Genomic DNA, 27,108 nt, shown 5'->3' on the forward strand with positions numbered 1-27,108 from the left:
ACCTCGAATTTATGTTCACAGACACAAATACGAACATTCATTTAAAAGTTCGTTAGTCAGAGAGTCGAAAGGGAGATTTTATTGACGAATATGTATAACGTAATATTTTTCGTGGAAATAATCACGCGTTACTTAAGATGCATTAAATACAGATACGAAATATCGTCGTATAAAATGTATCTTTTAAATTAACTACATTTTTTATTCTTGTTGTATTCTCACTTGATTATTTAGAACACGTCGGTAGTGTCGATCGTCATTTGCTGTTCTATCTCAAAGTTAAGTTTCTCACACATATCTTTGGAATACAAAAGAACCTCCTCTGATGCTGATAATTGTCTTATCGTAGCTTTTAGATACTTTTATATCTTCATTATTGTTATTATATATAGAACTTTTAAATGCGGTAGGCACCGAGCACCACGTCAGAGGATTAAAACGCGGAAGTGCGTGCGCGCATACGATAAGTGCCCAACCAAAGGGGCTCAAAGAACTATCGGGGGATAAATTTAGCCCTTTATCCGAGCTGCCCTCAGTGTCGCTCCGCGTTATTACGGCCAAGCTAATTAAGCGCATCTCGCTCTCACCTTTACTTACAACGTACATCTGCGTCAATGATTAGACGATTATCTAATGCATCGTGTAATGGGTCGTTGAATCAACATCCTCCCGGTCAAAGGAGCGTAGAACTGGCTTTATCGCACTGTCAAATTACCAGGAAAGCCGGAGAGCCCGATCTCCCTTTCGCCAGCGTCTCTCTTTCGAGATAAAGATACGAGGGAAGACCCGCATTCATTTCTAACGCTAAACGCGATTCTGAGTCTTTTCTTTTTGCGATGCGGAAATCGCGTTCGGGATCGTGAGGTGTTAATCAAGTAACTGAAATACGGGCAAAAATCTTTCTGGAGCGCAGTTGCTGAAAAAGAATAGTGGATAAAAAAAAGCGCGACACACATAGATTCAAGATCTGAAAGAATCGTCCGTTCTTAGGAAAAACAGAGGGAAGCAGTGCAACTCTCTTTTATCTGGCAAACGAGAATTTCAGAAGAAAAATCGCGTGACACCTTGCAAAATGTAAAATGTCCGAGACAACAAATTTATTCTGTGCACAGAATAAAAAGGCAACTTCTAGTAGGAAGATCTTTTGTGCGCTACATAAATTATTTGCTGCTAATAATCAGAGACCAGCATTTCTTTATTTTACAATAACAAGATTATTAGAAGTGTTAGGTGAAAGTTATATTCTTATAATTTAGCTTTGAAATCTAATATTTTTCACAGTCTTTGATTCCAATAAAATTACATAAAAGTCGAAGAAAAATGAAAAATAAAATAAAATTTGAAGCGTAAAATGAGTCAAAGTGCGCGTGAGTGTAATTTAAAAAATGCGTCAATCGACGTGGAATAATTTCGATCAATTTTACCTATAGTCCTTTTTGATCGAGCGATTCGCCAAGAAGATCGCGACGAAGGCATTCTAAGTACGATGCGATACACGGTGAAGAAAGAACGCTTCGGGAGGGAGATGTTCCGTCTGACGCTCGGAGACGGTCCAGAATAGAAACGCGTCAGCGCCGCCATAAATCCCTATATGAAGCGCGTAAGACCCGGCGGGGCCAAGTTTGCGGCGCGGCGCGGCGCGGCAAACGAAAATCCAGATAGGTATAGCGGCTGTTTTTAAAGCCCCCGCGGACCGCGAATGAGTTTGCATTTTAAACGAACCCGAACGTTGCCGCCGCTGTGCTGTGCCGCCGTCGATGCCGCCGCAGCGCAATGCCGAGGGGAGAAAACAGCGCGACACGGCGACCGGCGAAGCGGATTAAAAAAATTCACGAGGGAATCGCGTTGCGCCGCGCCGCTCAGCGTCGGGACGCCGCGAATCGCGCGCGCGGACAGGGGAAGAAAAGTCACGTACCGGGTGGTCTACGAGAATCGCTTCCTCTTCCGGCGTAGATAATAGAGGCGGAGCACTCGCGCGATGAGAGAAAAGAGAAGCACTGAAGAAGGAGGAGAGCTCGGGACGGTAATCGTCACCGGCACTGAGCACTTTCGAATGTTTCCGCTCTCGCGAGATATCGGCGAGCTATCTAAACTAGCTATACAGGCATCGCGCGATGCGATGCGCGTGAGTTTTCACCGTTTCAGCTAATACTCGCGAGCTGTGTAATTGCGATGTTTAAAATATTATAATACATTCAGCATTAATCGACGTCTGTGTAATCTAGATACGTTCCCAGAACCGTTTCTTTCAACGCGATAGGTAATTACATATATTTGCCGATGGAAAATTTTACGCTGCCCGTCTGCCTCTATTGCACGATCACGACAGCAGAAAATTCGAAATGGGCGCGATAATTTTCACGACAATACGTTTACCATCTCCGTTCGACGATGGATAAGTTTAGAAGTGTCGCCGGTACGACGGTGGTGGTTACTATTTAAATGACAGTTTTACTGCGGATCCGCAAAGTCACGTGTCGTCACGGGCGCGGTGGCTGTAAAATACAATCCGCGCGAGCTCTCGGTCTCGCTCGGAGAGCGCGTATCAATGAGCCGAGGACGACCGCTCCACTAGCCCCGGCTATTGAAACAGTACCAAAGTGGCGTCGTAACGTTGCATAACAACGATACTAGGAAGCGACGGGAAAGTAGCACGGCATCGTTCGTGTATGCGCGCGCGCGGGCAGGGGGACCGACCGTTAAATATTCTCTCAACGAGGTCGGATTACCTCCATTACACCCGGCAAGCGGCGATGATAACGACAATGGCGATACGACGACCCGAGCAGGCAGACGGGCAGACAGGCGGGACAGGCCTGACCGTAGTACCGAGAAATCCTGGCGCAGTTTTGCTGGCACGACAATCACCGAGCTTAGGATATCAGCTCTCCTCGGGGTCGTTTCTTCGGCGCGCCGGAGCCCGGGAGGCGTGTGATTGGGTTAGTTTTGGTTTGTTGGGACGGGACACGGTCGGCCGGGCCACCCAGTAGCCATTTAGATAAACGACCGGCCCCTGTTGAGTGCCGCGGGATGCCAGCGCGAGAAGAGGAATGGGAGAATAGGAGAGAAAGACAATGCGAGAGAGGGGGCGAGAAAGATAGAGAGAGAGAGAGAGAGAGAGAGAGAAGGATCGCGAGACAGCTGTGTTAACGAGAGGAATGGAGATCCGCGAGAAGAAAAGCTCCGACTCAAAGATACCCAAGTCATATCTCGGTATCCAAGAAGAAAAAGTATTCGGAATCGGAAAGACGGAACAAAGAGATGCGATGAGACATAGTTCCGTTCGTGCAGTCGTCCTTTCGCCGGAAGCAGAATCCGGGTTTATTACAGCATTTCTCCGACTATTGTGTCGCGGTGATTGTGGAATTTTCGATTAACGATTAAATTAGATATATAACGCCCGGATACGCAGCCCTCTTTTTTTTTCTCTCGCAATTGCAGAATTTTTAATTACTCCGCCTATCCTATCTTGGAAAAGATAAGAATTTATTCCCAAATAAATCTATACAAATATTTCCAAATAAACCTATAAAACTTTGAAAGACGTATAACGGTCGCGTTTCAAGTCAAAACTTTTGATATTATATGGAGAATATTTAACGTGATAAAACGTTGAAATGCAATACGTCATAAAAATAAAACTAATGAAAAGCGCAGCAAAATCCAGAGGAAAAAAAAACATATTTTTATGATTTTCGATTACAATGACTATAGTTAGACTTTGTATAAATTGTGAATGACATTGGTCACTTAAGCATATGGAAGATTTAAAATACGCTCCTCGATGTGTTTTATTGGAATATTTCGTCGACACAATACTCTTATAATCTAAAGGGAGATATTAGAAAGAGATTTCGATATTGGGGCGGAGATGTCGGTTTGAATCGAGCATATCGAATCCATCCGCCAAAATCGTTTCGAAGCAATTTCGAACTTCTCCAACGCGGCCACGGCTTCTTTGGTAACTCGAGCCGCCGAGCATGGGGATAATTTACAACAAGTGTATCGATCGCGCTTGCGGAGGCGAAGAGTGCACGATTGGCGCCATTTTCATATATACACGTGTGTTTGTGTGTGTGTGTGTATGCGCGCGCGCGCGCGCGCGTATATATTGGCAATACAATTCCCGATTCCCATGAAATCGCACTACGCTAATCACGGCTTTTTTTGTTTACCGTCCACGATTTTTCCTCGCGGCCGTTTTATTCGCGCTTTTTAAATCCAAAAGCGCCGACTGTGGATTTTTCCGATAACGTCCGCTCTCTTGGTACATCCCGCGAACCGCGTTATCGAGGTCAAACCCACCATAAAGCGTCCCATTAGCTCCGGGCGTACTCGCGTTACACCCACAAACCGCTACAGATCGATACAGAAAAATGCGAGCGGAACTTTCTTCGCATCGCCTATTCTAACTGAATCATTTTCCTGCATCCACTTTATCCTCTTTATATCGAATTCCAAAATCTCTAAAACTCCATTATATTTAATATCTTTCATATAAACAGTTATCTTGTTTAACGAAAAATTTCTAAGTTTTACTAGATTTATTAAAACAAATGAAAACAAAGGGCTTTCGTTGCCGCTCGAAAATCTTAGGACCAAATGTAACAAAGTATTTCGTATTCAGACCATTCATTAGAATACACTTTACTTAACGGCGATTATTAAAATGCTAACGCGCGTGCGTCTTATTTGAATATTTAAAAAAATTTCTTCTTTAAAATCGATACCATTAAAAATGCAACTAATGTTATTTATGAACATAATTCAAACTAAACACTAGATTAGTCTTCATCCTAATATCATATTTTCAGCCGATATAAAAGGGATAGAAAATGGTTTTCCTTTAAAAATTCTACTCCCAGCATCTTTGCCAGTAACGGAGGCCGCTTTATCGCGATCGTAGCTATCAGAAAGTGTCCCGGCACCTTCTTGGAATACCGGAATAGTCTGGTACGGCGACGCGGGAGAAGACCCGTCGGACTCCCCGTCCCCCTCTGCGGAAACACGAGGGAGGGAAACTTTCATCGCTCTCTCGGCCGACCCTAACTGTCCACTCGTAAAACCACTCGTCGTCCCGAGAGCCGTCCGTCCGAGTGGCTCCTCATCGCATCGCTAACGATGACGACAACGACGACGACGACGACGATGACGACGACGACGGCGACGACGACGACGGCGACGACGGCGACGACGGCGACGACGAAGCGCGCGAATCGATAAGAGAGGTAGGCAGGCAGCAACTCACACCAGCGCGTCGACCTGGAATCTGGGACGGCCCGTGACCGGAAACCGATCGCGCGCGCCGGTCGCGCGGCCAATCATCCGAAAAGCCGCGTCCGGCACGCTCGCTAACCGGACGGTCCGACGGAAAACCGGAACGTCCGCCCGTCCCCGGAAATACTCTCGCGAAGAACGCTTCGACGAGATTGTACCAGCCGCGATAATGATCGCCTTTGTAATTCCGCATGCGGAAGTCTGCCATTCATCCAACATTCGTTTTTAGGATATGGCAATTTATAGAAACACTCTAGCACTCGTGTACTAAAAGGTGATTTGTTAGCGTCGGAGAGTATAAATCGCGCAAGAAACTCGAGAGTTTTTGCAAAATTTAACAAGGATAGTAGGAACGCCTTCTTTTCTTTTTTTTTATTAATGATGAGAGCTTCGTTAAAACAAAATTTCTCAAGAAGGTTGGCAATTTGTGAAATGTGAATAAACATAATACATTGTCAGTATCGACTGTTGTTTCGTTCTTTAGAAATTTCATGATGCATGATACTAATTAACACATCAATTGTGTGGTAATATTTGTTTTGTGTACGGGATTCTGTAATTGTCACATATTCTCCAACACTTGCAAACACTTAACGTCGTCTAAACTTTCGACAGTATTACCCCTAGATTGCTAAATTTTCATCCACGTACTAGTTCAAGTCTAGCACAATTTTTTGTTATTAAAATTTTGAGTTTAAAATAATATTTGATAAAATTTTTTTACATTAATCTAAAATAGTGTTAATTCAGTTATTCTAACACCTGCAAAACCTATAAAATACAACAAAAAATCTAAAAAAAAAAAAATGTTTCAACGTAAAAAATTTGTAATTATGTGGGTTTTGTTCAGAGTGGTGTTAATGTCAGAAAAATATGAGTAGTACTCTAAGGTTAAGTGAATCTGAATCTGAGAGGCGCATTTCAGATGTTTCTCCGCGCATTTAGATTACTGTGCTTTATTTTTGACAGACGAAGCGTCTCTCATGTTGAATGCTACGTCCAAGTCTCGCGACTAAAATGAATGAGCGAAATACCGGCGCTCTAACACGTTTAATTGGCGGTCGAATAATTATAACCGATGGGCAGTATCACGCTTGCGTAACCCGGTGTCACGAAATGTCAGATGAACGCGACGTTAAAGTCAAGCCGACGTGTGGCGTGTGAGCGAACGGTCGCGTTTTATTACAACGTTATTACGTTTCATCGTGACGTTTTGTACCATCACAATGACGATGCGAAATATCAGCATTTAACCCATCATTCTCGCGTCCTATCGGACCTACGGTTCCTCTCACGGTTCTTATGAAAAAGTGGTGCAACCTGAATTTTTTCATTTGCATTCTCTCTACTTAACGTCATGTAACTAATAACCGCATCTAATGCAGCTATGCCGTAACGAATCTTCTCTATCAACATTTATATCTCAATTCGTATCGAATCTAAGACAGATAGATTATAGTACTTATGTAATTAATATTACGCACAATATATAATTAATAAAAAATAGTAAATACGGGAGTACTTAAATTTCGCATTACGATATAATCTTTCCCACTAGGATTTATTATTTCGCTCTAAATCGCATCGAGCGGGGTCACGCTTAACTGTCATGCGATTCCCGACGAGGAGACGTCGCGTTATCGGCTGTTTGCTCCTCTCTCTTTCTCTCTCTCTTTCTCTCTTTTGGTACCGTCATGCTGACGCGAAGTGAAACGAAGCACGGGGTCGCTTCGTATCTCCTTCTTCCCTCCTCCGTTCAACACGTGAAGAGAGATCACGATCCTCCATCTATCTCCTAGCTTCCAGTCTGTCACGGATTCCCCCCAGTGTTCGTCGCGCATCGACCGTCGTCGTGGGACGAATAAAGAATCTGAATCCGATATGTAGAAAAGATCGTCGGACGTATGCGTACCCCCTCGGTACCGGTACCGATACCGGACACAGTTCAGTCGAGCAACGTATCCGCGCTTGAAGACCATAACGATATCATACGTATATACGCTCGCGAATGAGATGCGCGTGCGGGCCCTTCGGAGCCGCAGAGAAATAGACAGATAGATAGAGACAGAAAGAGAGAGAAAGGCAGAGATCGCGCAGACGAGAGAAGCTGAAGAGGAGGAGGAGGAGGAGGAGAAGGATGAGGAGGAGAAGAAGGGCCCGGATCCAGCGTCGAAGAGACTTGACAGGGAGCCTAAACGGAATAAATTATTACACGAGCTCGTCGCCGTGGTCCCCCCGTCTGTCTCCTCGTTTCCCCGCTTCTTTCTCTAAGGACGGATGCCACCCCGCCGTTAGCCGTCGAGTGTGCGGGCCGCCCTCCCAGCACAAAGATTCATATCTGACTCGGGAGGGCCCCCCCGAGCCTCTCCCCAGCTGCGCCTTCAAACGGGACCCCTAAGCCCGGAGCGGGACGGGATCCGGACAATACTTGTCCGTCCGGTCGGCAGAGCGACGGCGGCGAGCGGCGGCGGCGGCAGCAGCCGCGGGGACCAAACTTCGGCATTCTCTGACTCTCTGCCTCTTCACCGCGCTCCATCCCGCTCACACTCGCGTTCACCAAGCAAGCTTCCCCTCGCTCTCGCGCAGGCGTCGCTCGGAGCCGCCTGCGGTGTCGGAACAGAGTAAGCGGGACAGCCGGAGCGTAGGGGGGCGCGACGTAGAACGAGAAGAGGGATACACGAGTGGGGAAGCTCGTGGCGCGAGCGAAAGAGCGAGAGCGAACGAGCGAAGGAACGAGGATGGTGTCCGCGACAAACTGGAAGTCACGAGTAGATACTACACACGCAGAGGCTCTCCATATCTATGTTCGAGGAAAGAGAGAGAGAGAGAGAGAGAATGCACGCAGAAGGAGAGAGAGGAGAGACAAGAGCGAGATGGAAAGCAGGATACCACCGTGCCGATGTGTGTGTGTGTGTGTGTGTGTGTGTGTGTGTGATGGAGCGAGAGCAAGCACTGGTAGAAGTAGCGGCGACGACGAAGTAGTGACGGTACGGCGATGCGATGGAAAGGTGGAGGAGAAGGAGAAGGAGAAGGAGGAGGATGAGGATGAGGATGAGGAGAGACGCTGGGGAGACGGAGGAGAGAATCTCCAGAGATTCCATGCGTGGAGAGCCGTACGTGGAGGAACGGGCCAGACCGGGCCGCTATAGCCTTGCTGGTTGCACGGAAGGCAGGCAGCTGCCAGCCGGCTTACCGCCGCCGCCGCCGCCGCGCATTATACGGGACGAGAGGCCGAGAAAGAAAGAGAGAAGAGCAGAGTTAAAGCAAGAGACATTCCGAGAGGGGGACAGAAGGGGATAGCGAGAGCGCGTGAAAAGAGTCGCGGCGAGCCGGGCCGGCGGCCGACCGACAGACCGACCGACCGGCCCGTAAGCCTCGCTGTAAAAAGCGCGCGCTTAAAGAAAGAGCAGGAAGAGAGAGAGCAAGAGAGAGAGAGAGAGAGAGAGAGAGAGAGAGAGACGGAGAGAGAAAGACGCACACTGCGTGAAACCTAAATCACGCGGGAGAGACCGCGTTATGCCGAGACCGTTCTCCACGACCGCGGTCGTCCGATCAGGCCGGCTAATATAATATCAGCGACGCCTGGAAATGCGATAAACCCCGTCGCGCCGTCCCGACCGTCGCGTCGCGACGCGGCGCGGCGCGGCCCGCCGGCTCTAATTAGCGGCTCCATATCGGAAATCGATGCCGGTGTGGCCGCGCCGATGTAGTATTCGCGGTCGATTAAGAGCGTGTCTCGGCTAAAAGGTAAAACGCGGCTCGCCAGCGATGCGCGTCTACGCTTCTATTTCTTCAATATGTCTCGTCGAAAACGCATTATTAATCCCCACCGATCGAGCCTAATTAGCGATTCGGTATCGGAAATCGATGTGAATCGACTGGACGACGATATAGCGTTCGCACAGTCGATTAAGAATGTCCCGATGAAAGATAAAAGCCTAAGTACACTAACATCCATTTATACTCTCCCCTACTCAATGAACCTATTTTATCGAAAGGTTGCTATTTCCCGAGGCGATTCAGAGGTTGTTTCTCATTAGCGGTTCTATATTGGAAATCAATTTAGTATTCTCGATCGATTAAAAACGTGTTCCGATAATATCGCAAATTACCAGCAATTTTATTTATAATTTTCTACTCCTTATGTATTTTATCGAAATAATAACGCCATGCTAATGCGGTCTGCGGTTTCTAATTAGCGGCTGAATATCGGAAATCGATGATTTGACCGATATGATATTCGGCGATCGATTAGTAAATATCTCTTTGTACAATATCTCTATCAAGCGTACGAAAAACTTCTTACTTCTTACGATAAAACAAACTTAGACAAATGGGTAATACGCTAAATGTAACAATGAAGACAATCATTTATACTTTATAATTAATTTTTTATTGCGGATGGTGGTAATTGAGATGTCGATAACGTTAAAAATATCGTCGGAACGAAAAAATGTCTGCTTCACGGATGCAATCGAAAATGCTAATTGGATCAGAAAAAATTTGAAAGGCACTACTAGAATGATTTGCAGGAGTCAATGGGGTCATCCGCCGACGGAAGCAAGGGTCGCGAACTCCTAGACCGCGTCTGGCACGGAAGAGTTCGCCAATCTTGGAACAGTACCAGGAACTTTCCGAATACGAAATCCATGATTCCTTTCGAGCTGAAGCATTTAGGACTGAAAGTTTATGGTAACGCGGTGGTTTCTCGCAATACCCCACAAAATGAATGTACATGAGAGAGTGAGAGAAAGAGAGAGAGAGAGTTTCATAAAAATATTTCGAAATATTTTGAATATATGATAAGCTATCGAAAGATAAATATTGCAAGTGCTATTCTAAATGATACATGTCAACGAATACTCCTTCTGTTTTTTTCAATTTAATTATGAGATGCTTGTTATGAGTTTGTAAATATTGGAATAAGATTGCTTTAACAGAATTTAATTATTGAAAGAGCAATTTGCAGAATCAACATTTTCTGAATTTCTATTATATGTTGGTTATATTTACGAAGGGTGAGAAAGTCGATTTCACATCTATATATCAAAATAACGTCCCACGTAAAGAAAACAAAAGTTCCACTACTTTTTTAATCACTTGGAAAAATTATAAGACAATTATACTTCTTAAATTATAATAATATTTTTCAATTCTTTGCAGAGCTAACGCTGTTAATGCGAAAATCAAACGCCATGGTTTTCAATGTCGATAATGTTACGGCGTGATCTCAGATAAGAACGGAACAATTAATTTCTATTGATCTTTGAAAATTGGCTACGCAGAATTCATTTCACATCTACCGTAATAAAATCAGGTCCACACTGGCGTGCAATTTTGCATCATCTTACTTAGAAGCAAAGTCATTGGGCAACTGGCCGGTTTCCCAGGAAGCCCGTCGATAGCGAATCACGAGGGACGGGTTTCCGTTGTTCAACCCCGATTTACGTGGAAACGCCGGCGGGGCGACAAACGTATTACGGAAGTGACCGCGCTTCTGTCCTTTCCGCTCTCATTCTTTCCGTCTCTCCCCTTCTCCCTCTTACACTTTACCGCTCCGCCTCTCTCGTTCATCAAGCGAGTGCGTGCGCGTGTTTGCGTGTCCTCCTATGGTCAGCGACAAAAAAAAGAGCTAAAAAAGAGAAGAGGACCTCGACTGCGTGGTACGGGTTCGCGTTTCCACCCTCGTCGACATTGGAAGCCGGAGACCACGGGGTAGAGAGCACGATCCGCAGTCAACGCGAACGATATAAGCCCCGTCTCGTCCACCGCCCCCGCGTCGCGCTCGTCCTCTCTGTCGCCGTCTGTCTACCCGATTCAACCCCCTCGTGACACCCTCCCAACCCCCAACGTCGTCCGTCCGTCCGTCCGTCCGCGTCCGTCCTCTCTGTCCGCCTGGCGTGTCGGATTTCTGTTTGCGTTACCGTGTCACGCATCGAGCCTCGTCGCTTCGAATTCGATGGTGTTCTCATCCCCTGCCTCATACCCTCCCCGCGCCGATGCCGCGTCGCACATGCTTTCCCATCGAACGTACGTGTGTAATCCCGGAGTCTCTCCAGCGAGACATTCCGGCTAATAATTCCTTATTGCCGTAAATCGCGAGAATGCTCGTCGAACCGTTCGAGCCCGCTCGCCCGCTCGCCCGCTCGCCTGCCCGTCCTCCCTCTCCCGCGCGCTCGATAGAAGTGGATTTCCGAGTGATAGAGCCGCGCGAGTCTGATTACGCATCGCGATATTCCGCCGTACCGTGTTAACGGCACCTGTCAGTATTTTTAATCAACGGAAAGTAGCGCTCGTGATAATCTTCGCAATAACTTGAAAGAATCTAGATAAACTATAATATATTGCGTATACAATGTGCAATACATTATATAAATTTATCTAAAGAGAAAGTGAGAGAGTAACCTGTACAAAATCACGCAAAAAAAAATAAACTCTTAAAGAAATGCATAAATGCTTTGATCCAAGAATATTTTATGCTTAGAATAACACCAAGAACAAATAATCTTCGATTAACAATAAATTATTCTTAAAACTTATAAATGGCTTTCAAATGACGTGATTGATAACTTGTCGTGAGAACGATATGATATTAGAAACGAGAATACGATCTTAAGAATGAAACATTCGTACAGATATATTTATTATTGATGCAAGTGAACAGTTGTAATTGAAGAGAGCATTTCATACCTGAATAAAAACAAATAGCATTCAAGAATAAAAATATACGTGAATTAAGAATTTATTTTTTGTGCGTGATATAATAAGATTTTTAAGTGCTTTTTTTATATACATTTCATAGAATATAATTTACGAATGTATCATTTCCGTATCATTTTCTTATCTTCCGCCGATTTACTTCTACGATTTCGTAAAATTAATAATATCCACGAATTGTCAAAAAATACGTAGAAAGAGTCCGAAGCGTGTCTTCTATTATCAATCTTCGTTTTAATTACTGAATTACAAATGTAATCCACCCGGTTATCGCGAGGTTAAAGGGTACGAGTCATCCCACGCGCAATCATAAACCTATGATATGCGTGGTCAGTGCGCGCGTGTGTACGTGAACATACGCGCGTGTAATATATTGCAACGGTGAAACCTGGCTGGAAGTTGCTCTCATTTATGTCATTTTATTATAACGGCGCCAATCAATTACAGCATTAATATCATTTCGCGCCGAGTTTGATCAGACCTAAAACCCGCAGCCAACGGCAAGACAGGAAATCACATGCGCGTGAAACAATCGGTGGAAAATATAATTATCGTCATTATCGCCACAGCAGCATTCCAAACGGAATATTCTACTCACTACCGGAGCTCTAGCAATCCATCATTCAAAGGACTTTTAAATCTGTATCAAGTCTCTCATATGGAAAATTAAGAAAAATCGCGCCAGAATCCGAACGCTTTCAGAAAAGGAATAAAAATAAAAAAAAAACGAGCTGGCCGATACGTAAGCGAATCTTTCGTCGATTCTCTATTTCGCCTAAGCACACGCGACCATTATCGGATCCGACACGAGCGCATTCCGCGCGGCTAACACCGCGCGGTCCGGAAATATCCCGTCGACGTCTGAATAGGGAAAAAGCAGACGCGCGCGATCATCGGGCGTGTTCGATGCGTCCAAGTTGCGGCTTGCTTCAGAAAGCAAGCGGCCTCGCCTATATCTCGTTATCTCCGGTCTCGAATCTCTCTCCTCTCCGGTAAAACGGTAGCTGCTACACGTTCGCAGCACGGTGGAAGAGAGAGAAAGAAAGAGAGAGGGGGGGATAAGTGAGAGGGAAAGAGAGAGGATCCTCGCGTGCGCGGCGAGTCGCATGATACGTACCGACACGGATTCTCGGGCACGGTACTGCGGTACGGGGGTTTCGCTCGCGCATGATTTGAAAAGTTGATGGAAACGGCTCGGAAGATGTAAAAGCCGTAGCGCGGCGCGCCTCCTCTCCACAAAAGGCCTCGCTATCCATCTACTCGCGCGCTCGCGCTCACGCAATGCGTACCGCTCTCTCTCTCTCCACCTTCTCCTCCCCCTCTTCGTCTCCCGCTCCTCTCCTTCTCTCGCTCTCCTACTCGCGCCTCTCGCCGCGCGGCACTCGTAGCCGCGCGCGCGCGCTTTGTTTTTCCGCTTTCCAACGTTATCTCGCCCTTTATGTTGCCGCTCATCGCCGCCGCGAAAAAAATAGCAAGAACGAGAATATCCGACCGCAGTCCGACTGTGTGAGAAAACAGCGAAAGATTCCGAGACATTATCATATATATCGTGTTCTTATATACATATTACGATGTACTCCGAAACGTATCTCTATTCCTTATTCTGGAGTCATAACACTTTTGCTTTTGCGAATAATAATTAAAAAAATAGTAATTTATTTTTTTAATTCGTTCGTCAGAACCCGGGCTTACTTGGCGATGTTAAAATTATTGATGTACGATCAAGAGTTAATGGCACAAAAATGGGATTCGGTGAAGAGAGCGAGATATCTTAGGAGAAAAAAAAAAAAACCGGTAAAACTGGAGTCGCCCAATGCGCACGCCACGGACGTTTATTTCAGGATTATCTGGCGAGGAAGGTAAGATCGTGGCTATTTGTTCCTGCGAGACCGTTCGATCTTGATTGTTTCATCGTTAAGATCAGGCGTATTAGAGACGGTCCGTGGAATAGCTTCCTATCCTCCAACAGCTGCATCGATACATGATTCTGCTCCGCCGCCGCCGCCGCCGTCGTCGTCGTCGTCGTCGTCACCGGTGTGTAGCTGTTGCTAGGTACCACGATATCTGATTGCACGCGGGAATATCGGTCCCTCCAGCGAATCCAGGACCTGTATCGACCTGTACTGAGTATCGGTGGATTGAAGTACTATCTTTCCGCGGATTTTAAACGCTTTCCTCCGATATCGACGTTCCGGCCATTCGGCTGTCGGCCGTCCCAAACGGCAGTGATTTAAGTACCTAAAGTTCACCGAGCTCTATGGTCGCCTTCGTTTTTAGCTATACGTATTTATTTCCTATCGTCGGGGAAGTCCCGTTTTGCGCAAGAGAGAGATATTTCGACGCGCGTCCACATGCGAGTCTGCAGCGTCGAGGAGTATCGCGAAATGTTTTCACGTTTTTGGCCAATCAATTGTTTACACCACAAACCGGAACGTATACTTTTTTAAATTCTGAAAAATTCCGGTTTTCCCCGTGTATAAGTTTTCTGTTTAGTATTCAGAGCACGACGAAATCTAATCAGGTCTACTGCTCGTGTGCGATGAACTACGTGCGTTCTACTTCGCGATTCGGCGAAGTCGACCGATTATTGTATCTATCGCATATAAAATAAGCTGGGTCTAGAAATTCTCTCGGAAAGGAAAGAAGAAAAAACAAAAAAAGAAAGAGAAAAATCGCGACGTCCGTCCTTTCGTGATGTCAGTCGCGCAGGTGTCGGCGACTGTGTGACGATAGCCGCGCGCGATTTTGCGGCGCGATCAATCACCGTTCTCGCTCTCGCCGCCGCGTCGCTCATTCGCGGTAGCTTCCTGGCGGCAGCCGGTTGCAGCTGCTACCGCGGATGCTGTTGCCACCGCCGCCGTTGCCGCTACCGTTGCCGCTGCCACTACTAGTAGATGGTGCGATATCGGACGGCGCGCATGAATGTGGGAGTATGTCATTACCGTGACGCCTAGGCAGCGCGACGTGGCGCATTGTGTTTGAGGCCGCGGCAGCGGTGGCGGCGGCAACGGCGACGGAGAAAGAAGCGGGCGGCGTGGCGGAGGCGGAGGGTAATGTTGAAGGAAGGGAGACCGGCGGCAAGGCAAGGGGTACAACGGGGCGACTCGAGGGAACGGCGACGAGGGCACGCTGCGCGTGCGCGCGAGCGTGTGTGCGTGCGCCTCATTAACCAGACGTTCGCGTTCGGCATTCTGGCGAGAGAGAAGGAAGAGGAGTTGGAAATTGCAGAAGAGGAGGTGACGAAGGGGCAAGAGGGAGGACGAAGAGGAGGAGGCACTGTAGGCCAGGCAGGGTCGAGCACGAGGCCCGAGCCGGGCCAAGCCGAACCGGGCAGAGCCCCATTGCATGTTTCAGGAGCTAAACTCTGGATTTCGCGTTTCACTCTCTCCATCTCTCAGTTTTTCTCTTTCTCTTGCTACATTCTTCAGCCATCTCTCTTTATTAGATAGTGTCTGTCTGTCTGTCTCTCTCTCTCTCTCTCCCCCCCACCTTTTTACAACCCCTTTTCCCAAATCTCTTTGTATCACCGCGCTCGGCTCTTTCCCCGGTTTAGCTTTCCCTATATCGGCGAATCAACGACATACCAGCTGGCCGATCGTGGCCCGCTAAAAGCCCAGAGCCACCGAATGGTCCCGCGAACGGGAGGATGATTATACCTGGTGTACCACCCGAGAATCACGTACCGCCCGTTCACTCGAATCGATCGTTTGGAAAGCGTTCAGACTGATCGTTCTCAGCGCCAGTTCGGATTTCAAAGAGGGACTCTCGTTGCCTTCGACCACAGATCCAGCGGCGTTTTACAATAGAAATCGAGGAGCATACGGGTATTCGAATGTAGTCGGAAGTTCGCTAGGGTGCAACAAACTATAGGCAAACATTCGTTTTTACTTCGCTTCGACTTATACAACGCCGGGCATGAAAATATTCTTCGTGATTAAGATTAATTACCAACTCCATGCTGATTCTCGGATTTCGAAATTTCATATCGTTATCGGATTTTCCCCAATCGAGAAGCGTTTTAGCATTTCGCGGTGTCTCTCTGATTCAACCGATCAGTCGTGATCGTTGTCACGTACCGACAAAAAGCGCGCAGACAGAAAATATTCATCATTGATGGGCCGCATGTCTCTCGTGGCTGGCGAACCAAATGAGACACCGAGTATTGCGCGATCTATGAGGAACGAGCGACGCGAAAACTCGCTCGTGCCCAACTTCGGGGTTCACTGGACCCCGAAATGAGCCTTTAAATACAACGATCCAACATCATTCACGGATCGGCGCGTCTCGCGTTCACGTTGAGGAACGGTCACGAGCGGTTCCAAGGTGGGTCGCGCGCTATATAACCTTTTACATCCGCCCCGATTCGGCGCGGCGCCGAGTGTACACACTCTAGAGCTCACGCAACACGCACACGTACCCGCTTTGTTTCTTTCTCGCACCACGCGTCACGAAGCCCTATTCTTGTCGAGCTCGCTCGCTTGCTCGCTCGCACGCGATGTTCCTTTCTCCGTTGCACTTAGTTTTTCCTCTCTCTTTCCCTCTTTAGCTCTTTGCTTAGAACCGGACTCCCGCGGCTACCGTGAGTTTTACGACCTGACGGTGGCGGCGGAAGTTGGAAATTTCGCACGTTAAAGTAGACACGACGGAACGTGCGCGGGGCGGAGAACACGGAAAGCCGCCGAGGGACGCCGGCGGGCGCAACCGCGGAAAAGTTAAGAAGATAAGAGCGAAGGCGACGGCGGAGAGGCTTTTGCGCCCGCCGCCCCCTTCTGCCCCTCCCTCCTTTCCCCCTCCCTCGTGTCGTCTGTCTCGCGATAGCGCGGGGTTAATTTGGTCGAGAGGCGGCCGAGGCGGAGGGTGGAGATGTTGTCGTCGTTGGGGGTGAAGGACGACAGCAGCGCGGGTTTCGCACCTAGGGTTTCAGCAACAGGAACGTCGGAGAGGAGAGAACGAGGGCGGAAGAACGTGGGACGCGTTTAGCGCCGAGGGGATGAATCCAATTACACGCAAACCTCCGCGTCTACGACCTATTACGTCTCTCGCTGTCTCTGTCTTGTAAGCTGGATAGCGCGAGAGCGTATTCTTCGCTTTTCCTTCTTCCAGCGCATTTCGCTATGTTCCACGCTGCTGCTGCTGCTGCTGCTGCTGCTGCTGCTGTTGCTGTTGTGCCTCTGACCGGCTGTGGATAGTCGGTACAACACCGGCTCTTCCCGGACGCACAGCCGGTCGCTCGGTTCGTGCATACGCTTCCCGTTCTTTCGTCTCTTTTTCTTTCGTTCTCTCTTTCCATTCCGCTGCTCTTTATCCTCACCGCCGCCGCCACCGCCATCGTCGTCGTCGTTGTCGTCGTCGTCGTCGTTACCGCCACCGACGACGATTCCGCGCTTTAACTCGTTTATACGCGGGCGGATTTGCGGCGCGCCCGTTTTACCCAAGTACGCTCTCACTTCGCAAACGCTCTGCGATTCCTCATCGTGTCGGCCACTTGTCCCTCTCTTGCTCTTTTTTCCGCCGTTTTCCTTGTCCTCTCTCCTCTCTCTCTTTCTCTCTCTCTCTCTTTCTTTCACTCCTTTCCTCTGTGTCCCGCCTCCCTCTCCTTCCCATCCTCTATCCCTCTTTCTCTCTCTTCACACGGATACATACAAACACGCACGCGCTCTTTCTCTCGCTCTCTCCCGGCTTTCCTACCTGCCTGCCCGCCCGCGTTTAACCGGTGCTCGTATTTTAGCGTCCCTCCGCCCTCCCTCTTCCCTCTCTCATCGTTCTCGTTCCCTTTCTCCCTCAAACTACGTCGGCGAAGCAACAAATTCCGCGACCCTCCAATTACCCCGGGGTCGGGAGTTTCGGCCAGCCGTTTTTAGATTTAAATGTCCGTGTTCCGACTTCTTTCAGGGCGCCACGAACCTCCGCAGCCGTCGCCGCCGCCGCCGCCGCCGCCGCCACCACCGCCACCACCGCCGCCACCACCGCCACAGCCATCGCCACCGTGGGACGCCGCCTGGAAATCGATGGTCCCGTCGCCCTACGTGGAACTCGTTCGCGCGAACTCGCCGGTGGTGGATCGAATGGAACGGAAGCGCCACCGGCGTGAATAACGACGAAAGACCGGTCGCAGAAATCGCTTCCCGAGATCCGACACAAGTATCGCTGCATTTAATTGGTAATTTCTTCTGCTTATTAATTCACAAATGATGAAACGAAATCTCATCTACCAACACAAAGCTTCGAAATATATATGATATTCAACCAGCGCGCGCAATAGGTATTAATTAGTAGTATATTAATTATTATGTGTGCGAATACGTTTAATTCTTCATATACATATATATATATATATATATATATATATATAATTTCTCTGTGATAGCTGCGCTTCTAAACTAATCGCTCGACTAAATTTTAATAGACGATATGCTTCGGAAGTATGCACCTTGATCTTTAAAATTTTATGCAATCTTTTTTTGGATAATTTCGATGAATGATATTGGAACCACTTTAACAACACTTTAAGATTATATAGCAGAATAACAAACATGTATAATCATTCTGTGTTTTGATTAATAAAAAAAAATTAATATTATGTCTATGATTTTCAAGAAAGAAGAAATATTTAAAATACAATCACGATCTTCACATTAGATTAACACAATTCTGCATCGGATATTCGACGATTAGATGCTTCTTGTAATGAGATATAGTTAGACAGCAATTCTCATTCTGTAATTTTACGCTCTATTGCTCTATACAATTAATTAAAGGAGAAATTTGAATATACTGTTCTTGAATTTCAATGAATTGTTCCAGACTGATATAAACTCTTCCGTTAACAGGGAGACGAGTTTTACTTCTCCAAAAGTCATATACCTTTTTTAACTCAATATATAAAAATTATATAAAGTATTTTTATAATAAAAATAAACATTTGTAGAAACATAATATTATAAACTTTTTATATCGTATAGACATAAAGATATTAATATATAAGTTGATAATAATAACTTTTTAACTCATATCTCATTCAAACGTACATATTAACCTTCGTAGGCAATCTAGATCTTCTTTAGCAATTTCATACCAAATTTCATTACTCAAATTTCAATTTTTATTAAATAAAAATTTTAACATTTGAGTTAAATAACTATTTGCAGGAAAAATGTTGAATAATAATTATGAATTTTTTTAGATGTTTTCAAACTCCTAAAACAGCAAAAAGAATTCGTCTGAACAAAAATATCCAGACTCTGTGGAGTAAAAATATGAGATTGCCTACGCGTGGAGGTTTAATATTTTAAATTTATTTCTAACTGCTTACTGTACTTGATTGATTTTGTAATGCAAATCATTATCTGGGCGTGTTTTCTACATCTTAGCTAGTTTCCGTACTATGAATGTGTGCGTCGTAACTTGTTTCTATTGTAGAATCGAATTTCGAAATCTTCGAGTGAAAGTATGGACTTTGGATCAATAAAATAAATTTGCTCTGACGTGACTTTTATTTCTCTTTCATACTGGAGTATAAAAAAATACTCCAAGTAACCTATTCACACGAGTTAATTACGAAAACAAAAATATCGTATATTCCTGACATATTTAGGAACGAAATAAAATACCGCTTTTGGAAAGCTCAAGCATCAAAGTAAAACTCGTTACTTTCTCAGAGTGCTGCGAATAGATATATTTCGGGGACAAAGTGTTTTCGCGACAAGAGATTACGATGACCGTAGTAGACCCGTTTAAAATCGCCGGCTGCGTGACTCCGGCGCGGCGAGTTTTCGCTCGTTTCACGCTGGCTGCAAAAGAAAACGAGCGAAACGGGGCGGGCCAAGTACCAACCAGCCAGCCGGCGGCTGCTGCTGCCGCTGCTGTGCTCTCCGCTCTGCACCGCGTGTGTCCCGAGAATTCGAAGAAAGTTCGTCGCGGTCGGTTAAATAGTCGAAGAAAATTACGGCGCGCCTTCTCGACGCTCCGTTTCGTTCCGCGGCGACAGATCGTCGGGCGTATCGATCGCGCGCGGGTCCGTCGCCGCAACACGCCGAGGAAGGAATAATATCTCGCCGGGAGCGGTCGCGCGGTGCGAAAATCGATCATGTCGCGATGGTGAGTTCGTCCGGAACGGAACGGAACGGCCCGGCCCGGCCCGGCCCCGCTTATCCCGCCGGTGGATCAAAAAGGAAAGAAGCGGAACGACGAAGTGCCGACTCACGCGGCGCGCTATCTGACGGGACAATCGATATCGCTGTCGAGGGAGATAATTCCGGGCGGCGGCGGCGGCGGCGGCGACGACGGCGAGAACCACACATTCGGGCCCGATAACTACCGGCGCGCGTTTATCGTTTATACGTATTGCAGACCGTCTCGCGATAACACTTTTTATATACAGAGGTAGGACACGATGCTCTCTCGCATCACGAAAGTGTCGAATAAGAAGGTATTATCGAATATCGATTTGATTAGCGGCGGAAAAGGAGGGGGGGGGGCAATAATCGTTCCACGAAGAAGATGAGAGAGCGACTTTAACGCGATCGTTCCGGATAGGTTCCGGATAGGTGTAGAAAATCCCCGCTCCATCGAAAACGCATTCTCTCACCTACGAGAGAAAAAAAAAAAATCGACGCGATGATAATCGCGCGCAGCGGAATAATCGCGACAGTCCGGCCGTAATTTTCGAGCGGCGCGTTTTATTGCGGAACCCGACCCATAAACGCGCGGTTAATTGCGCCGCTCGAGTGATTAGTTCGACGAACAAGCACGCCACGGGCATCGCACTCGCCTACGCACATGGCCGCGCGTCGTCGCGGCGGGGTTTGCGGCGGAAACTGCCGAGGCCGGTTGGTTGTTGGCTGGCTAGCTGGCTGGCATTTCGCAGCCTTTCAATGTATTCCGGTCGCGACGCGCGCTACGCAAAGCGTCGACCGCCGGCCCGGGCGAAGATTCGAAAGACACCGCGCGCCGGGATTTACTTGCCTTAATGAAGAGACCAACCTGAACGACCGACGACCGACGACCGATCGGCCAGACCCACAGCTAGAATCCTAATACCGGCCCCGGTCACGTGCAGGCTGACAAAACAAACTGCGGGCACTGTTGGGCAGGAAATGGGGAAAGGGCGCCGGCATTTGCCGAAAATCCACGCGGTGAGAGGAAGCACAATGGACCTCCAGTTGACCACGATCAATGAGAGCCCACCCGGAGCCCACCCTCGGTATAAACGATCCGCCACTTTTCCAAGGCCGACGATCCCCGGCCTCGTGGGTCTATGCTGGCACCGCGTTCTATGGCCAGAAACGGGTCGGTTCGGGGACTTGACGATGGGATTAGGCAAGCCTCTTCGAACGACGCGACGCGACACGACGATTTACGCGTTTCGAGCTCCTATTATGTCGGAACGTACGGCGGTGTGTCGCCATATGCAGCCACAGTCGGACGCTCCATAAATAGAGATTTCGGGTTACGTCGAAGAACGGCGGTTCTAAAGTGTGCGCGAGCAATAAAATATTTACGCATGTACGTATATATGGCTCTCGTGCAAACGTATCTCGGTATGACATAATAATATCCTCGGGTTACGATTTCTGTAAAACGATTTTTGAAAAAGGGGTGACCGAGCCTGAATTGCACGTTAAGTATTTGCCGACGCTTTTATTTTCTAAAAATGACATGTTTTTACGCCGCGCCGTAAGGTTTTCCGACAAATGGTAGAAAGTTATTTTCTGACAAACGTAGAACGTTGAAAGCCCACTTTTCGCGTGGTGCACGAAAAGCTAGATGGCTCGTCGAAATATATGGAACGTCTAACGAACCTTCGACGAGGCCTCGATGAAGAGATGACAGTATCACTTTCGAGGGAAGCCGGTCTACGTTTCCGGTAGCCACGGTCCATAAATTGATACAGCGTGCGTACCGTGGAGCACCCTCGGTGGTGTTTATAGCGGCGGATAACAAAGAAAGTAACAGAAACGCCGAAGTGGTAAGAGAGGCACGGCTAATTGGCCGTGGATACCGGATACCGGGTGCGAGGAGTTTCACTCGAGAGCTCGTTTCTATCTCGCTCTTTCTCCCTCTCTTTCTCCCGCCGTTCTCGTCTTTCCCGCGCGCTGCATTCACTTCGGTCCCGACGATCGCCGTCCCCGGGGAGCCAGGAAAACGTGTACCGGATGCTCTAGTGAGCCTTCGCACTGACTCGTCGACTCGAAAGGCCGATCGCCTGGGGGAATCGAACAATCGCGCGACATCGAGGAAGAGACTTGATCACCACGGCAATAATATGAAGGATATGATATATTTTACGATATAAAACAGAAAGGTATTGCTTGAAAACTAGCAAGCAACTTGGACCTTTGGAAATATTTGTAACTTTGCGATATGGAACGTGGTACATATTAATTAAAACAATTGAGAGAGTTGAAATAACGAAAAATGCATTTTTTTAAAATGCGTTTCTCTGTTATGTGATTTTAAATAACAGCATTCGTTTATAGAGACGAGTGTTTGAAATTTTGGAAGCACAAAGGTTTATTCCCAATATCAAATTACTACTCTAAAGTCATCAGACTATGCAATAGATTCCGCTACAATGCAAGTAGTCTTTAAAGTACGAACTTCGAGACATTTTTAAAATTAATTTTATAAGTTGTCGAATAGCGAAAAATGAGTATGCGATTGATACATTTGTAATATATATTATTTATGTAAGACGCAATAAAAACAGTAATTAAATTTATTTAGGATTTCCGATTTTTCCATAAAGCATATAGAATAATCGTGATAATAAATACCAATAATAAATTATTTTCTATTATACTATTAATATAATCATAAACGAATGCTTTTAGAGCAGGTCAGATGTGATTGTTAGCAAATCTCTTCTAACTGCGTCTAATTCGCTCAACTTTTCTCCTTTCCGGATCAGCTATAATTCGCGCGATAATCATTCGAAATCACGTCGTTCCTTGAAACCCTGAAGGATAACCGTCGATTCCGCGGCGAGAGAAAGAGAGAGAGAGAGAGAGAGAGAGAGAGAGAGAGAGAAAGGTAATCTCGGTAGTAGCTATTGCGAGCGATAGAGCAAATTCAGAGTCCCACGGGGAACAGCAGCGATCCTCATGCCTCTCCGCGCGGCTTCCCTGATGGGACCGCGAGTGCGGGTAAGTAGTTCGGGAGCTTATTTGTAGTGAAGGAGGTCGGCGTGCGCGCGGTCGTTGGAAAGGGGTCGATACGTATCGCGATTTGCCGCGCTGCCGGGTTATCGGATGGGTATATCGGTCGGTGAGAAGGCTAGAGAAGGTAGGGTGGAAGGGAGGCTCCAACCCCACCGACTCGACTCCTAGCCTACCGTCGTTCAAGCACCTAAGCGCCCACGTCCACATCATCGGGTGTCAGGCCGCCTACAGTGGATAAGGATCATCAAGGCGTGCTCTATCGGCCTCATCTCCGCGGCCACCCTACACACACACACACACACACACTCTCTCTCTCTCTCTCTCTCTCTCTCTCTCTCTCTCTCTCTCTCTCACACACACACACACAAATCTCTCGCGCACGCTTTTGGCTTCGGCCTCTTCTCTCTCTCGGGACATCAGCGACGGAGAAGACCGTAGAATACGGCTCCTCAGGGAAAAACGAGCGAGAGAACGAGAATGAGAGTGAGAGAAGTGTATAAAAAGGAAGAAGAAAGAGGACGGAAGACACCCGTTGGCGTTCGCGCCCGGAACGAACGAGAAGAGAAGGACGGAAGATTCTCCGCGTCGCACGTCGTTGCACAGACGAACCGAGGGACATGGAGTCTATTTTTGTCGGGTGGCTGCGGCGGTGGCGGAACAAAAAGCCTGCGGCTTCCACCCCGGACCTCGCGCGTCTCTCTTTCCTTTCTCTCCAGCCGCTTTTCCCTACATTTCCCTCTTCGTCCCACACTTTTGTCCCCCCCCCCTCCCGGCTCAACGTTTTCTTTTCTTCCCTTTTGCCACGGCGGTCTCTCTCTCTCTCTCTCACTCTTTTTTTCTCTTCCCGCTACGCCTCTTTTTATGCCACCGCACAGCCCCGGTTCGCGTCCCTGTCTCGCGTCCGAGTCCCTCTTTATCCGACACGCGCAATTTCCCCATCTCTTTTTCTCCCTTTCTCCATCGTTCTTCCTCCGCCTCTCCTGCTCCCGAACTCAACCACCTCCGTCGCTTTTTCGCCGATCCGTCTCTCTTTCTCTTCGACGTGCAAACCGATCGCGCACGCGAGCGAGCGAATGAGAAGATCAGAACTACATAGAAAACGAGAAAGAGAGATAGAGACAGAGAGAGAGAGAGAGAGAGCGAGGGTATCCGAATACCGTATACATGAGCGAGCGAAAACGCGCCGCGGGAGAGCCGGCGTGAGAGAAAGAGAGGAGGAGAGGGACCGGAGGAGGGATGTACCGGCGAAGAGCGATGGGATACGCCGCGGGCGGAAAGAGGAAGAGGAAGGAGAGAAGCGGTGGATGCCAAAGCGCGGACGTGCAAGTGGGACGCCAGCGAACGAGTGAAACGTGAGATAAAGCGTGATAGAGAGCCGGAAAGAGAGCAAGATAGGTGGTTGGGTGAAGGAGAGAGGCAGAAGAAAAGAGAGAAAAAGATAGAATGCAACGGGCGGAGGCAAGCAGGTTGGGGAAAAAGGCCGAGGCTCCCTCGGCGGCCCGCTACTAATTGCCGCCGGCCGCGGTTACGTGCCGCGCGTTATAGCCGCCGGAGCGCACGAGGGGGCCGGAGCCGGGCTGGGACCCCAGAACTCAGCCGTCCAGAATACGCTCGGCTCGGCTCGGCTCGGCGCGGCACGGTGCGTATACGCGCTCTCGATTTGCGCCGCGCGCGCTTCGTTCCGCGTAACCGGCGCATGAACAGCGAGCCGGTATGTCGGCCGGTATGCGAGCCATCGGCAGAATCTCGTCGCAACGACGAAATTCGTCCCGCTACCGGAGGCATTCCGGCCGCGCGGCTCTAACGGATGCGTGGCGCTGTCGCCGCCGCCGCCGCCGCCGCCGCCGCCACCGATGGGAACGCGTCGAGACGAAACGAGGCGGAAATTTAGCGGATAGATCCGACGCGAATCCAACTGGCGCACGATACGGATCGATGCTGTTACGCGAAGAAACTTAGAGGCTGTCTACACTTATGGCGCATTTTATCACCTTTTTTTTTAGTGAAACATTGAAAGAACTCCCACGCATTAACGATATTTTTTGTCTCGACATTCTCTCGTTGACGAAAAAGTCATTCGAAAATCTCATTTCATCGATTCAGTTTCATCTGTTATTCAACAATTTCATAATCTATATAAATTGTGGTTTAATGAGCGACATATTGGTAGAACTGCAAAATAAAATGATTTTAGAATAGTATTTTAACGCGGAACGAGGTGTCATCTTCCAGATGCCCGTTAATTTTTCAAGTGGAGGATATGCATTCCTAGCGGTATTCCGGGGATGAACGAGAAACTCCGCTTCTGTTAGTTCATTTACACCGTAAGCGTACCGAGTTAAGGCCCGGAAATCCAGGTTGCAGCGTCGTATTTCACGCTACTGTGGCTGCTCCGCCGCATCCACACCGTTCGTCCTATTCGTGTACCCGGTACAACGAGTTTGTTTCCCAACGAATTTCGCATCGTTCCGCTTTCTTCGCAGATTGTGCCGCGACGAAACAATCCATCCCCCGGACTCGCACGCTCCTCTCGATGTTCTTCGAAACACGACGACGCGACGCCTATTTTAATCCTTTTACAAATCCTATATTTTAATCCCTTTGAAAGAAAAATGAAGAACACGCACCAATATTTACAACACTTTGTACGAAATCTGATTTCTTGTAGCTCTAATAAACAAATTCACAATTAAATAGCTTCTCTCTTTGCCAGTTAAATATTTGTTTTTAAAGAAATCGTGGTTCCATTTTAACGCGACAAAAAATTCCTCGGACAAATATTCGGAGTAGAATTCCTAGATTTATTTGTGAAACTTGGCTTTGTGGAAATTGCACCGCAAAATTCGAATCTGGTCGAAAGGGTGCTTGAAATAAATCGAGAGGCCAACGTACGCATTACATAACAATGTGGGAAATCGGCGGCTCTCGATTCTAGTTGGCCAAATACGCGCGTTCGGAATAACGAAGGGGTTAATCTCGTGGCATTAGCTCAAGCACACGAACGAAGAGCGTGCACTTTGGTTATCGATACGGAGATAACAGCGATAACAATCTTTACCTAACATTACCGTCGAGATAAAGCTGTAGACATGGCCTAGCCTCTCCATGGATCGCGGTCTCTCTCTCTCTCTCTCTGTCTCTCTTTTGCGCGCGCGCGCAAATTTTATAAATAAAATTCTGCTTGCGCAATGGCTCGAGTTCCGTCGTACTGCGAAGAACATCGAGAACATATGTGTGTGTATGCGTGTGCGTGTGTGTATGTATTATGAGATACGACGCAACGGTAATCTAACTTCATTAGACTCATTTGCATCTCGGGGCTTTAGGGAGAATCATATACCGAGAATTAGGATATCGTTTTAATAATAAAAAGCGCGTGTCGAAAAATACAGTTATCTTAATTTCAGTAACTGCGCAAAAAGTATCTCTCCAGTTTACAACATGACTTTTGTAACATGTGGCAATTAATGGTCGCGAAAAATATTTCAACGTTCATCATATTTTTACGGCGTGTTCGTTATATAAAAGTTTGCTTTTTAGAAAACTTGCCACATTTATTTTGGTAATGAAGAATTAGCTCTCTTTCTCTCCTTGTACGTGTGTCGTGCGTAAAATAAGGTATAATGTTAAAAAGTTCTGCTTTTTGGGAATCGAGCACGCGGGTGCCGGCCGCCCGGACCGCCGCACACGCTAAAAATAAAGATTCTCGCACGAAGCTCTCGTGATCGTCGTCGTCGTCGTCGTCGTCGTCCGGAACCCTCCGTTCGTCCCTCACGGAGACCTCACGCGTTTCTCTTTAGTGCGTGACTCAGCGGGACCGAGACACGGCGTATACGCCTCGAAGCCACCCTCGTTGTAGCCCCCCCCCCGTCCCTCTCCCCCATCTCTCTTCGCGCCGCTGCTCGTTCTTCCCATCGGATCTCGTCCGCCGCTGGTGCCCGAATGCAACCAGGCG

General features: G+C 47.7%; 1 protein-coding gene and 1 long non-coding RNA gene across 4 annotated transcripts in view; one reads left to right on the forward strand and one right to left on the reverse strand.

Moving 5' to 3' along the window:
• The window catches only part of LOC120359574, a 173,214-nt gene extending 153,673 nt beyond the window's left edge, over nt 1-19,541 (forward strand). Inside the window, exon 2 of the long non-coding RNA XR_005576359.1 lies at nt 17,887-19,541. This is a non-coding gene — a long non-coding RNA (uncharacterized LOC120359574). The remainder of the gene's footprint in view (nt 1-17,886) is intronic.
• The window catches only part of LOC105196220, a 103,696-nt gene that overhangs the window by 8,593 nt on the left and 67,995 nt on the right, over nt 1-27,108 (reverse strand). The gene's annotated exons all lie outside the window — the stretch shown is intronic.

Source organism: Solenopsis invicta, chromosome 14, assembly GCF_016802725.1.
Source record: "Solenopsis invicta isolate M01_SB chromosome 14, UNIL_Sinv_3.0, whole genome shotgun sequence".
NCBI lineage: Eukaryota > Metazoa > Arthropoda > Insecta > Hymenoptera > Formicidae > Solenopsis > Solenopsis invicta.